Genomic DNA, 15,441 nt, shown 5'->3' on the forward strand with positions numbered 1-15,441 from the left:
ACCGGGTAGAAACATCAAGTGCTTCTCATGTTGTGTGAGGAATGTTTGCACAAAGTACTTTTGTTCCCCCATCTCGTATGTTCGAGGATTATGAGGTTTAGTCTCTCATGAGCCACTAAAATAAATTCCACATTAAGTCACAAGCACTGAATTTTCGACAGGCAATGAGAAGAAAAGGACCTTCTTATTTTGGATATTCGGAGCTAGTTCATCCACAACAGAATTTCATGCATTTACAAATGCAGATAAACATACTTATTCACCATCTCAAACATGTCTAAATGAACGACAAATGCAACTTACTGCGGATGCTTCATTCTGAAACAAAAACAGAACATACTGGACAATCTCAGCAGGACTGACAGCCTCTGTGGAGCGAGATGGCAGCGGTCGTTCCGGGCCTGGGTGACTCTTTGTCAAAGCTGGAGAACTGGAAATGGGGTCAGATTCAGACTAATGTGGATGGGGCGGGGTTGGCGTGCCCGATTGGGCCTCGATAGAGTGGTCAGCAATAGGTGGAAAATGACGAAAATGTCTCGGACAGAAAGAAAAAGGGAATGTAAATGAGGCTAATCAAGGCTAACAAAGGTGCTGATAGTGGCGCCTCAAGAGATCAGAATGTGTTAATAGCAGAACAAAGTAAGCAGTGTGTCAGCGAACAATTGGCCACAGGGATCAGATTGCTCAAGTCGGATGGTATGGGCTGGGGGGAGGGGGGCAATGCTGAGGGTAAAACATACCAATGGAAGGAATGAAAATAACTTGATGGAAATAAACAGATGGTGGATGGAGAAGAGAGATTACACAGTCTGATGTTGTTGAACTGAATAAAATGAAACATACAGAGAGCTGCCTGAATCTACTGGAATAAGTCAATAGAGGTAAGTGAATGTCCACACATAGACAAGCTTTTAGACAATGTCGCGATTGTCTCGCGAACCTATTGGTTCCCTGCTGTGTGAGCTCAGCTTCTCAAAGCAAACCCAATGTGAATGAATCCCGCCGAATGAGCCGCATAGAAATGAAGAAAACATATCGCCTGACCAACAGAAAACGTTATCAAAGGGCTCGTCCGGGATTTGAACCCGGGACCTCCCGCAAGTTTCGCAATCGAGACACCCAAAGCGAGAATCATACTCCTAGACCAACGAGCCGCGGAACTGGCACAGAAGCACGCTGTTATAGCCATCGAAAGTTGATCCAACATCTGCGGAAGATACTGGAACAACTCAGCGAGTCAGGCGGGATTTGTCGACAGGACAACAAAGCTCGTCTTTCACCATCACCTTTCATTAAAACCGGGACGGGTTAGAAATGTCGGACGTTTTAACCAAGTCAAATCCCGGTGGGAGCAAACAGAACAACAGGAAAGCGCTCTGACAGGGTGCAAGTCAGGAGAGATTAAATGAGAAAAGGCAGTCGTCTTGTAATAAGTGGCCTAGCCTCTCAGCCTCACCATGCGAATCTGCAGCAGCACAGTGAGGTTGCACATTGTACAGGTCCGTGGATTGCCAGCTGTTTCTGTAGTGTAGTGGTTATCACATTCGCCTCACACGCGAAAAGTCCCCGGTTCGAAACCGGACAGAAACATCTCGTACTACCAGGTTAGTCTGTTGCTGACTACAGCCGCAATCTCATAACTGGTCTTCATCACCGAGAAATAGCAAAATGCATGCACCCGTATGGTTGTGGTTATTTTCGAAAGCCCTGCCTTCTCAATTTAACTTCCACTTCAAGCAAAACATAACTTATCTTCAGGTCTGTAAATTTCGATTCCTGATTGTTTTCTAAGTTGAGACATCGGTTTTAAAGAAACGGCTGTCTTCTTGTCATAAGTGACATGGCCTCTCAGACGAACCATGAGAAGCTGCAGCAACACAGTGAGGTTGAACATTGCATAAGTCCATTGATTACTGCACCGCCAGCGGTTTCTGTAGTGTAGTGGTTAGCACATTCCCCTAACATGCGAAAGGTCCCCGGGGCCATACCGGGTAGAAACATCAAGTGCTTCTCATGTTGTGTGAGGAATGTTTGCACAAAGTACTTTTGTTCCCCCATCTCGTATGTTCGAGGATTATGAGGTTTAGTCTCTCATGAGCCACTAAAATAAATTCCACATTAAGTCACAAGCACTGAATTATCGACAGGCAAAGAGAAGGAAAGGACCTTCCTATTTTGGATATTCGGAGCTAGTTCATCCACAACAGAATTTCATGCATTTACAAATGCAGATAAACATACTTATTCACCATCTCAAACATGTCTAAATAAACGACAAATGTAACTTAGTGCGGATGCTTCATTCTGAAACAAAAACAGAACATACTGGACAATCTCAGCAGGACTGACAGCCTCTGTGGAGCGAGATGGCAGCGGTCGTTCCGGGCCTGGGTGACTCTTTGTCAAAGCTGGAGAACTGGAAATGGGGTCAGATTCAGACTAATGTGGATGGGGCGGGGTTGGCGTGCCCTATTGGGCCTCGATAGAGTGGTCAGCAATAGGTGGAAAATGACGAAAATGTCTCGGACAGAAAGAAAAAGGGAATGTAAATGAGGCTAATCAAGGCTAACAAAGGTGCTGATAGTGGCGCCTCAAGAGATCAGAATGTGTTAATAGCAGAACAAAGTAAGCAGTGTGTCAGCGAACAATTGGCGACAGGGTTGCTCAAGTAGGATGGTATGGGCTGGGGGGAGGGGGGCAATGCTGAGGGTAAAACATACCAATGAAAGGAATGAAAATAACTTGATGGAAATAAACAGATGGTGGAGGTAGAAGAGAGATTACACAGTCTGATGTTGTTGAACTGAATAAAATGAAACATACAGAGAGCTGCCTGAATCAACTGGAATTAGTCAATAGAGGTAAGTGAATGTCATACCCCTAGACCAACGAGCCCCGGGAACGTAACAGAAGCACGCTGTTATTGCCATCGAAAGTCGATCTAACATCTGCGGAAAATACTGGAACAACTCAGCGAGTCAGGCGGGATTTGTCGACAGGACAACAAAGCTCGTCTTTCACCATCACCTTTCATTAAAACCGGGGAAGGTTAGAAATGTCGGACGTTTTAACCAAGCCAAATCCTGGTGGGAGCAAACAGAACAACAGGAAAGCGGTCTGACAGGGTGCAAGTCAGGAGAGATTAAATGAGAAAAGGCCTAGGGTTCCCTGGCCACAGAGTGAGGTGAGCATCGAATGAGAGAATAATTACACCACAGTATGAGGCCATTCTAGCCGCTGTGTCTGTGCCAGCTCTCAACAACTACCGCCCGGATACAAAGAAGAAGTGGAAACAAGATTCAAACCCAAATCTGCGATGGAAGTACACACAGAATGGGGGCAGCATTTACAGTGTGAGACTGTTGCACACACTATGAGTGTGCAAGCTGTATTGAGCCCAGTGGAAAGATGCGCTGCTGTTCCTCGAGTGTTTGTTGAGCTTCTTTGGAACATTTCAGGAGGCCGAGGTCCGGGAGGTCAGCGTTAAGATGCAGCTCTCCAGTCAGTTCAATTCTCCACTTTGGCTCTGTGGATTAGATGGGTCACGTCCCTGTGAAGTTAACGCAGATCATGTTAAGTTCGATCTAATTTCTACATCTTGTGGTTTTATATGTTGAAACATCTGCTTTGAAAGAAACAGCAGTCGTCTTGTAATAAGTGGCCTGGCCTCTCAGCCTCACCATGCGAATCTGCAGCAACACAGTGAGGTTGCACATTGTACACGTCCGTTGATTTCCATCTGTTTCTATAGTGTAGTGGTTATCACATTCGCCTAACACGCGAAAAGTTCGAAACCGAGCAGAAAGTTCTCGTACTTCCAGTTTAGTCTGTTGCTGACTATTGCCGCAATCTCGTAACTGGTCTTCATCAACGAGGAATAGCAAAATGCATGCACCCGTATGGTTGTGGTTATTTTCGAAAGCCCTGCCTTCTCAATTTAACTTCCACTTCAAGCAAAACATAACTTATCTTCAGGTCTGTAAATTTCGATTCCTGATTGTTTTCTAAGTTGAGACATCTGTTTTAAAGAAACGGCTGTCTTCTTGTAATAAGTGACATGGCCTCTCAGACGAACCATGAGAATCTGCAGCAACACAGTGAGGTTGAACATTGCACAAGTCCATTGATTACTGCACCGCCAGCGGTTTCTGTAGTGTAGTGGTTAGCACATTCCCCTAACATGGGAAAGGTCCCCGAGGCCATACCGGGTAGAAACATCAAGTGCTTCTCATGTTGTGTGAGGAATGTTTGCACAAAGTACTTTTGTTCCCCCATCTCGTATGTTCGAGGATTATGAGGTTTAGTCTCTCATGAGCCACTAAAATAAATTCCACATTAAGTCACAAGCACTGAATTTTCGACAGGCAATGAGAAGAAAAGGACCTTCCTATTTTGGATATTCGGAGCTAGTTCATCCACAACAGAATTTCATGCATTTACAAATGCAGATAAACATACTTATTCACCATCTCAAACATGTCTAAATAAACGACAAATGCAACTTACTGCGGATGCTTCATTCTGAAACAAAAACAGAACATACTGGACAATCTCAGCAGGACTGACAGCCTCTGTGGAGCGAGATGGCAGCGGTCGTTCCGGGCCTGGGTGACTCTTTGTCAAAGCTGGAGAACTGGAAATGGGGTCAGATTCAGACTAATGTGGATGGGGCGGGGTTGGCGTGCCCTATTGTGCCTCGATAGAGTGGTCAGCAATAGGTGGAAAATGACGAAAATGTCTCGGACAGAAAGAAAAAGGGAATGTAAATGAGGCTAATCAAGGCTAACAAAGGTGCTGATAGTGGCGCCTCAAGAGATCAGAATGTGTTAATAGCAGAACAAAGTAAGCAGTGTGTCAGCGAACAATTGGCGACAGGGTTGCTCAAGTAGGATGGTATGGGCTGGGGGGAGGGGGGCAATGCTGAGGGTAAAACATACCAATGGAAGGAATGAAAATAACTTGATGGAAATAAAGAGATGGTGGAGGTAGAAGAGAGATTACACAGTCTGATGTTGTTGAACTGAATAAAATGAAACATACAGAGAGCTGCCTGAATCAACTGGAATTAGTCAATAGAGGTAAGTGAATGTCATACCCCTAGACCAACGAGCCCCGGGAACGTAACAGAAGCACGCTGTTATTGCCATCGAAAGTCGATCTAACATCTGCGGAAAATACTGGAACAACTCAGCGAGTCAGGCGGGATTTGTCGACAGGACAACAAAGCTCGTCTTTCACCATCACCTTTCATTAAAACCGGGGAAGGTTAGAAATGTCGGACGTTTTAACCAAGCCAAATCCTGGTGGGAGCAAACAGAACAACAGGAAAGCGGTCTGACAGGGTGCAAGTCAGGAGAGATTAAATGAGAAAAGGCCGAGGGTTCCCTGGCCACAGAGTGAGGTGAGCATCGAATGAGAGAATAATTACACCACAGTATGAGGCCATTCTAGCCGCTGTGTCTGTGCCAGCTCTCAACAACTACCGCCCGGATACAAAGAAGAAGTGGAAACAAGATTCAAACCCAAATCTGCGATGGAAGTACACACAGAATGGGGGCAGCATTTACAGTGTGAGACTGTTGCACACACTATGAGTGTGCAAGCTGTATTGAGCCCAGTGGAAAGATGCGCTGCTGTTCCTCGAGTGTTTGTTGAGCTTCTTTGGAACATTTCAGGAGGCCGAGGTCCGGGAGGTCAGCGTTAAGATGCAGCTCTCCAGTCAGTTCAATTCTCCACTTTGGCTCTGTGGATTAGATGGGTCACGTCCCTGTGAAGTTAACGCAGATCATGTTAAGTTCGATCTAATTTCTACATCTTGTGGTTTTATATGTTGAAACATCTGCTTTGAAAGAAACAGCAGTCGTCTTGTAATAAGTGGCCTGGCCTCTCAGCCTCACCATGCGAATCTGCAGCAACACAGTGAGGTTGCACATTGTACACGTCCGTTGATTTCCATCTGTTTCTATAGTGTAGTGGTTATCACATTCGCCTAACACGCGAAAAGTTCGAAACCGAGCAGAAAGTTCTCGTACTTCCAGTTTAGTCTGTTGCTGACTATTGCCGCAATCTCGTAACTGGTCTTCATCAACGAGGAATAGCAAAATGCATGCACCCGTATGGTTGTGGTTATTTTCGAAAGCCCTGCCTTCTCAATTTAACTTCCACTTCAAGCAAAACATAACTTATCTTCAGGTCTGTAAATTTCGATTCCTGATTGTTTTCTAAGTTGAGACATCTGTTTTAAAGAAACGGCTGTCTTCTTGTAATAAGTGACATGGCCTCTCAGACGAACCATGAGAATCTGCAGCAACACAGTGAGGTTGAACATTGCACAAGTCCATTGATTACTGCACCGCCAGCGGTTTCTGTAGTGTAGTGGTTAGCACATTCCCCTAACATGGGAAAGGTCCCCGAGGCCATACCGGGTAGAAACATCAAGTGCTTCTCATGTTGTGTGAGGAATGTTTGCACAAAGTACTTTTGTTCCCCCATCTCGTATGTTCGAGGATTATGAGGTTTAGTCTCTCATGAGCCACTAAAATAAATTCCACATTAAGTCACAAGCACTGAATTTTCGACAGGCAATGAGAAGAAAAGGACCTTCCTATTTTGGATATTCGGAGCTAGTTCATCCACAACAGAATTTCATGCATTTACAAATGCAGATAAACATACTTATTCACCATCTCAAACATGTCTAAATAAACGACAAATGCAACTTACTGCGGATGCTTCATTCTGAAACAAAAACAGAACATACTGGACAATCTCAGCAGGACTGACAGCCTCTGTGGAGCGAGATGGCAGCGGTCGTTCCGGGCCTGGGTGACTCTTTGTCAAAGCTGGAGAACTGGAAATGGGGTCAGATTCAGACTAATGTGGATGGGGCGGGGTTGGCGTGCCCTATTGGGCCTCGATAGAGTGGTCAGCAATAGGTGGAAAATGACGAAAATGTCTCGGACAGAAAGAAAAAGGGAATGTAAATGAGGCTAATCAAGGCTAACAAAGGTGCTGATAGTGGCGCCTCAAGAGATCAGAATGTGTTAATAGCAGAACAAAGTAAGCAGTGTGTCAGCGAACAATTGGCGACAGGGTTGCTCAAGTAGGATGGTATGGGCTGGGGGGAGGGGGGCAATGCTGAGGGTAAAACATACCAATGGAAGGAATGAAAATAACTTGATGGAAATAAAGAGATGGTGGAGGTAGAAGAGAGATTACACAGTCTGATGTTGTTGAACTGAATAAAATGAAACATACAGAGAGCTGCCTGAATCAACTGGAATTAGTCAATAGAGGTAAGTGAATGTCATACCCCTAGACCAACGAGCCCCGGGAACGTAACAGAAGCACGCTGTTATTGCCATCGAAAGTCGATCTAACATCTGCGGAAAATACTGGAACAACTCAGCGAGTCAGGCGGGATTTGTCGACAGGACAACAAAGCTCGTCTTTCACCATCACCTTTCATTAAAACCGGGGAAGGTTAGAAATGTCGGACGTTTTAACCAAGCCAAATCCTGGTGGGAGCAAACAGAACAACAGGAAAGCGGTCTGACAGGGTGCAAGTCAGGAGAGAATAAATGAGAAAAGGCCGAGGGTTCCCTGGCCACAGAGTGAGGTGAGCATCGAATGAGAGAATAATTACACCACAGTATGAGGCCATTCTAGCCGCTGTGTCTGTGCCAGCTCTCAACAACTACCGCCCGGATACAAAGAAGAAGTGGAAACAAGATTCAAACCCAAATCTGCGATGGAAGTACACACAGAATGGGGGCAGCATTTACAGTGTGAGACTGTTGCACACACTATGAGTGTGCAAGCTGTATTGAGCCCAGTGGAAAGATGCGCTGCTGTTCCTCGAGTGTTTGTTGAGCTTCTTTGGAACATTTCAGGAGGCCGAGGTCCGGGAGGTCAGCGTTAAGATGCAGCTCTCCAGTCAGTTCAATTCTCCACTTTGGCTCTGTGGATTAGATGGGTCACGTCCCTGTGAAGTTAACGCAGATCATGTTAAGTTCGATCTAATTTCTACATCTTGTGGTTTTATATGTTGAAACATCTGCTTTGAAAGAAACAGCAGTCGTCTTGTAATAAGTGGCCTGGCCTCTCAGCCTCACCATGCGAATCTGCAGCAACACAGTGAGGTTGCACATTGTACACGTCCGTTGATTTCCATCTGTTTCTATAGTGTAGTGGTTATCACATTCGCCTAACACGCGAAAAGTTCGAAACCGAGCAGAAAGTTCTCGTACTTCCAGTTTAGTCTGTTGCTGACTATTGCCGCAATCTCGTAACTGGTCTTCATCAACGAGGAATAGCAAAATGCATGCACCCGTATGGTTGTGGTTATTTTCGAAAGCCCTGCCTTCTCAATTTAACTTCCACTTCAAGCATAACTTATCTTCAGGTCTGTAAAGTTCGATTCCTGATTGTTTTATAAGTTGAGACATCGGTTTTAAAGAAACGGCTGTCTTCTTGTCATAAGTGACATGGCCTCTCAGACGAACCATGAGAATCTGCAGCAACACAGTGAGGTTGAACATTGCACAAGTCCATTGATTACTGCACCGCCAGCGGTTTCTGTAGTGTAGTGGTTAGCACATTCCCCTAACATGGGAAAGGTCCCCGAGGCCATACCGGGTAGAAACATCAAGTGCTTCTCATGTTGTGTGAGGAATGTTTGCACAAAGTACTTTTGTTCCCCCATCTCGTATGTTCGAGGATTATGAGGTTTAGTCTCTCATGAGCCACTAAAATAAATTCCACATTAAGTCACAAGCACTGAATTATCGACAGGCAATGAGAAGAAAAGGACCTTCTTATTTTGGACATTCGGAGCTAGTTCATCCACAACAGAATTTCATGCATTTACAAATGCAGATTAACATACTTATTCACCATCTCAAACATGTCTAAATAAACGACAAATGCAACTTACTGCGGATGCTTCATTCTGAAACAAAAACAGAACATACTGGACAATCTCAGCAGGACTGACAGCCTCTGTGGAGCGAGATGGCAGCGGTCGTTCCGGGCCTGGGTGACTCTTTGTCAAAGCTGGAGAACTGGAAATGGGGTCAGATTCAGACTAATGTGGATGGGGCGGGGTTGGCGTGCCCGATTGGGCCTCGATAGAGTGGTCAGCAATAGGTGGAAAATGACGAAAATGTCTCGGACAGAAAGAAAAAGGGAATGTAAATGAGCTAATCAAGGCTAACAAAGGTGCTGATAGTGGCGCCTCAAGAGATCAGAATGTGTTAATAGCAGAACAAAGTAAGCAGTGTGTCAGCGAACAATTGGCCACAGGGATCAGATTGCTCAAGTAGGATGGTATGGGCTGGGGGGAGGGGGGCAATGCTGAGGGTAAAACATACCAATGGAAGGAATGAAAATAACTTGATGGAAATAAACAGATGGTGGAGGGAGAAGAGAGATTACACAGTCTGATGTTGTTGAACTGAATAAAATGAAACATACAGAGAGCTGCCTGAATCTACTGGAATAAGTCAATAGAGGTAAGTGAATGTCCACACATAGACAAGCTTTTAGACAATGTCGCGATTGTCTCGCGAACCTATTGGTTCCCTGCTGTGTGAGCTCAGCTTCTCAAAGCAAACCCAATGTGAATGAATCCCGCCGAATGAGCCGCATAGAAATGAAGAAAACATATCGCCTGACCAACAGAAAACGTTATCAAAGGGCTCGTCCGGGATTTGAACCCGGGACCTCCCGCAAGTTTCGCAATCGAGACACCCAAAGCGCGAATCATACTCCTAGACCAACGAGCCGCGGAACTGGCACAGAAGCACGCTGTTATAGCCATCGAAAGTTGATCCAACATCTGCGGAAGATACTGGAACAACTCAGCGAGTCAGGCGGGATTTGTCGACAGGACAACAAAGCTCGTCTTTCACCATCACCTTTCATTAAAACCGGGACGGGTTAGAAATGTCGGACGTTTTAACCAAGTCAAATCCCGGTGGGAGCAAACAGAACAACAGGAAAGCGCTCTGACAGGGTGCAAGTCAGGAGAGATTAAATGAGAAAAGGCAGTCGTCTTGTAATAAGTGGCCTAGCATCTCAGCCTCACCATGCGAATCTGCAGCAGCACAGTGAGGTTGCACATTGTACACGTCCGTGGATTGCCAGCTGTTTCTGTAGTGTAGTGGTTATCACGTTCGCCTCACACGCGAAAGGTCTCCGGTTCGAAACCGGGCAGAAACACCTCGGGCTACCAGGTTGTTCGGTTGCTGACTTTTGCCGCAATCTCATAACTGGTCTTCATCACCGAAAAATAGCAAACTGCATGCACCCGTATGGTTGTGGTTATTTTCGAAAGCCCTGCCTTCTCAATTTAACTTCCACTTCAAGCAAAACATAACTTATCTTCAGGTCTGTAAATTTCGATTCCTGATTGTTTTCTAAGTTGAGACATCGGTTTTAAAGAAACGGCTGTCTTCTTGTCATAAGTGACATGGCCTCTCAGACGAACCATGAGACGCTGCAGCAACACAGTGAGGTTGAACATTGCAAAAGTCCATTGATTACTGCACCGCCAGCGGTTTCTGTAGTGTAGTGGTTAGCACATTCCCCTAACATGCGAAAGGTCCCCGGGGCCATACCGGGTAGAAACATCAAGTGCTTCTCATGTTGTGTGAGGAATGTTTGCACAAAGTACTTTTGTTCCCCCATCTCGTATGTTCGAGGATTATGAGGTTTAGTCTCTCATGAGCCACTAAAATAAATTCCACATTAAGTCACAAGCACTGAATTTTCGGCAGGCAATGAGAAGAAAAGGACCTTCCTATTTTGGATATTCGGAGCTAGTTCATCCACAACAGAATTTCATGCATTTACAAATGCAGGTAAACATACTTATTCACCATCTCAAACATGTCTAAATAAACGACAAATGCAACTTACTGCGGATGCTTCATTCTGAAACAAAAACAGAACATACTGGACAATCTCAGCAGGACTGACAGCCTCTGTGGAGCGAGATGGCAGCGGTCGTTCCGGGCCTGGGTGACTCTTTGTCAAAGCTGGAGAACTGGAAATGGGGTCAGATTCAGACTAATGTGGATGGGGCGGGGTTGGCGTGCCATATTGGGCCTCGATAGAGTGGTCAGCAATAGGTGGAAAATGACGAAAATGTCTCGGACAGAAAGAAAAAGGGAATGTAAATGAGGCTAATCAAGGCTAACAAAGGTGCTGATAGTGGCGCCTCAAGAGATCAGAATGTGTTAATAGCAGAACAAAGTAAGCAGTGTGTCAGCGAACAATTGGCGACAGGGTTGCTCAAGTAGGATGGTATGGGCTGGGGGGAGGGGGGCAATGCTGAGGGTAAAACATACCAATGGAAGGAATGAAAATAACTTGATGGAAATAAACAGATGGTGGAGGTAGAAGAGAGATTACACAGTCTGATGTTGTTGAACTGAATAAAATGAAACATACAGAGAGCTGCCTGAATCAACTGGAATTAGTCAATAGAGGTAAGTGAATGTCATATCCCTAGACCAACGAGCCCCGGGAACGTAACAGAAGCACGCTGTTATTGCCATCGAAAGTCGATCTAACATCTGCGGAAAATACTGGAACAACTCAGCGAGTCAGGCGGGATTTGTCGACAGGACAACAAAGCTCGTCTTTCACCATCACCTTTCATTAAAACCGGGGAAGGTTAGAAATGTCGGACGTTTTAACCAAGCCAAATCCTGGTGGGAGCAAACAGAACATCAGGAAAGCGCTCTGACAGGGTGCAAGTCAGGAGAGATTAAATGAGAAAAGGCCTAGGGTTCCCTGGCCACAGAGTGAGGTGAGCATCGAATGAGAGAATAATTACACCACAGTATGAGGCCATTCTAGCCGCTGTGTCTGTGCCAGCTCTCAACAACTACCGCCCGGATACAAAGAAGAAGTGGAAACAAGATTCAAACCCAAATCTGCGATGGAAGTACACACAGAATGGGGGCAGCATTTACAGTGTGAGACTGTTGCACACACTATGAGTGTGAAAGCTGTATTGAGCCCAGTGGAAAGATGCGCTGCTGTTCCTCGAGTGTTTGTTGAGCTTCTTTGGAACATTTCAGGAGGCCGAGGTCCGGGAGGTCAGCGTTAAGATGCAGCTCTCCAGTCAGTTCAATTCTCCACTTTGGCTCTGTGGATTAGATGGGTCACGTCCCTGTGAAGTTAACGCAGATCATGTTAAGTTCGATCTAATTTCTACATCTTGTGGTTTTATATGTTGAAACATCTGCTTTGAAAGAAACAGCAGTCGTCTTGTAATAAGTGGCCTGGCCTCTCAGCCTCACCATGCGAATCTGCAGCAACACAGTGAGGTTGCACATTGTACACGTCCGTTGATTTCCAGCTGTTTCTATAGTGTAGTGGTTATCACATTCGCCTAACACGCGAAAAGTTCGAAACCGAGCAGAAACTTCTCGTACTTCCAGTTTAGTCTGTTGCTGACTATTGCCGCAATCTCGTAACTGGTCTTCATCAACGAGGAATAGCAAAATGCATGCACCCGTATGGTTGTGGTTATTTTCGAAAGCCCTGCCTTCTCAATTTAATTTCCACTTCAAGCATAACTTATCTTCAGGTCTGTAAAGTTCGATTCCTGATTGTTTTATAAGTTGAGACATCGGTTTTAAAGAAACGGCTGTCTTCTTGTAATAAGTGACATGGCCTCTCAGACGAACCATGAGAATCTGCAGCAACACAGTGAGGTTGAACATTGCACAAGTCCATTGATTACTGCACCGCCAGCGGTTTCTGTAGTGTAGTGGTTAGCACATTCCCCTAACATGGGACAGGTCCCCGAGGCCATACCGGGTAGAAACATCCAGTGCTTCTCATGTTGTGTGAGGAATGTTTGCACAAAGTACTTTTGTTCCCCCATCTCGTATGTTCGAGGATTATGAGGTTTAGTCTCTCATGAGCCACTAAAATAAATTCCACATTAAGTCACAAGCACTGAATTATCGACAGGCAATGAGAAGAAAAGGACCTTCTTATTTTGGACATTCGGAGCTAGTTCATCCACAACAGAATTTCATGCATTTACAAATGCAGATTAACATACTTATTCACCATCTCAAACATGTCTAAATAAACGACAAATGCAACTTACTGCGGATGCTTCATTCTGAAACAAAAACAGAACATACTGGACAATCTCAGCAGGACTGACAGCCTCTGTGGAGCGAGATGGCAGCGGTCGTTCCGGGCCTGGGTGACTCTTTGTCAAAGCTGGAGAACTGGAAATGGGGTCAGATTCAGACTAATGTGGATGGGGCGGGGTTGGCGTGCCCTATTGGGCCTCGATAGAGTGGTCAGCAATAGGTGGAAAATGACGAAAATGTCTCGGACAGAAAGAAAAAGGGAATGTAAATGAGGCTAATCAAGGCTAACAAAGGTGCTGATAGTGGCGCCTCAAGAGATCAGAATGTGTTAATAGCAGAACAAAGTAAGCAGTGTGTCAGCGAACAATTGGCGACAGGGTTGCTCAAGTAGGATGGTATGGGCTGGGGGGCAATGCTGAGGGTAAAACATACCAATGAAAGGAATGAAAATAACTTGATGGAAATAAACAGATGGTGGAGGTAGAAGAGAGATTACACAGTCTGATGTTGTTGAACTGAATAAAATGAAACATACAGAGAGCTGCCTGAATCAACTGGAATTAGTCAATAGAGGTAAGTGAATGTCATACCCCTAGACCAACGAGCCCCGGGAACGTAACAGAAGCACGCTGTTATTGCCATCGAAAGTCGATCTAACATCTGCGGAAAATACTGGAACAACTCAGCGAGTCAGGCGGGATTTGTCGACAGGACAACAAAGCTCGTCTTTCACCATCACCTTTCATTTAAACCGGGGCGGGTTAGAAATGTCGGACGTTTTAACCAAGTCAAATCCTGGTGGGAGCAAACAGAACAACAGGAAAGCGCTCTGACAGGGTGCAAGTCAGGAGAGATTAAATGAGAAAAGGCCTAGGGTTCCCTGGCCACAGAGTGAGGTGAGCATCGAATGAGAGAATAATTACACCACAGTATGAGGCCATTCCAGCCGCTGTGTCTGTGCCAGCTCTCAACAACTACCGCCCGGATACAAAGAAGAAGTGGAAACAAGATTCAAACCCAAATCTGCGATGGAAGTACACACAGAGTGGGGCAGCATTTACAGTGTCAGACTGTTGCACACACTATGAGTGTGCAAGCTGTATTGAGCCCAGTGGAAAGATGCGCTGCTGGTCCTCGAGTGTTTGTTGAGCTTCTTTGGAACATTTCAGGAGGCCGAGGTCCGGGAGGTCAGCGTTAAGATGCAGCTCTCCAGTCAGTTCAATTCTCCACTTTGGCTCTGTGGATTAGATGGGTCACGTCCCTGTGAAGTTAACGCAGATCATGTTAAGTTCGATCTAATTTCTACATCTTGTGGTTTTATATGTTGAAACATCTGTTTTTGAAAGAAACAGCAGTCGTCTTGTAATAAGTGGCCTGGCCTCTCAGCCTCACCATGCGAATCTGCAGCAACACAGAGAGGTTGCACATTGTACACGTCCGTTGATTGCCAGCTGTTTCTGTAGTGTAGTGGTTATCACATTCGCCTAACACGCGAAAAGTTCGAAACCGAGCAGAAACTTCTCGTACTTCCAGTTTAGTCTGTTGCTGACTATTGCCGCAATCTCGTAACTGGTCTTCATCAACGAGGAATAGAAAAATGCATGCACCCGTATGGTTGTGGTTATTTTCGAAAGCCCTGCCTTCTCAATTTAACTTCCACTTCAAGCATAACCTATCTTCAGGTCTGTAAAGTTCGATTCCTGATTGTTTTATAAGTTGAGACATCGGTTTTAAAGAAACGGCTGTCTTCTTGTAATAAGTGACATGGCCTCTCAGACGAACCATGAGAATCTGCAGCAACACAGTGAGGTTGAACACTGCACAAGTCCATTGATTACTGCACCGCCAGCGGTTTCTGTAGTGTAGTGGTTAGCACATTACCCTAACATGCGAAAGGTCCCCGAGGCCATACCGGGTAGAAACATCAAGTGCTTCTCATGTTGTGTGAGGAATGTTTGCACAAAGTACTTTTGTTCCCCCATCTCGTATGTTCGAGGATTATGAGGTTTAGTCTCTCATGAGCCACTAAAATAAATTCCACATTAAGTCACAAGCACTGAATTTTCGACAGGCAATGAGAAGAAAAGGACCTTCTTATTTTGGATATTCGGAGCTAGTTCATCCACAACAGAATTTCATGCATTTACAAATGCAGATAAACATACTTATTCACCATCTCAAACATGTCTAAATGAACGACAAATGCAACTTACTGCGGATGCTTCATTCTGAAACAAAAACAGAACATACTGGACAATCTCAGCAGGACTGACAGCCTCTGTGGAGCGAGATGGCAGCGGTCGTTCCGGGCCTGGGT

At 45.3% G+C, this 15,441-nt stretch overlaps 2 non-coding genes across 2 annotated transcripts; both read left to right on the plus strand.

Moving 5' to 3' along the window:
* Positions 1-1,517: 1,517 nt before the first annotated feature.
* Positions 1,518-1,590, plus strand: trnav-cac (transfer RNA valine (anticodon CAC)). The gene has a single exon. It is a non-coding gene; the product is annotated as a tRNA-Val (tRNA).
* An 8,558-nt stretch (positions 1,591-10,148) lies between these two features.
* On the plus strand, positions 10,149-10,221 carry trnav-cac (transfer RNA valine (anticodon CAC)). The gene has a single exon. It is a non-coding gene; the product is annotated as a tRNA-Val (tRNA).
* Positions 10,222-15,441: the final 5,220 nt, after the last annotated feature.

The sequence above is a fragment of the Scyliorhinus torazame genome, chromosome 5, assembly GCF_047496885.1.
Source record: "Scyliorhinus torazame isolate Kashiwa2021f chromosome 5, sScyTor2.1, whole genome shotgun sequence".
Lineage (NCBI taxonomy): Eukaryota > Metazoa > Chordata > Chondrichthyes > Carcharhiniformes > Scyliorhinidae > Scyliorhinus > Scyliorhinus torazame.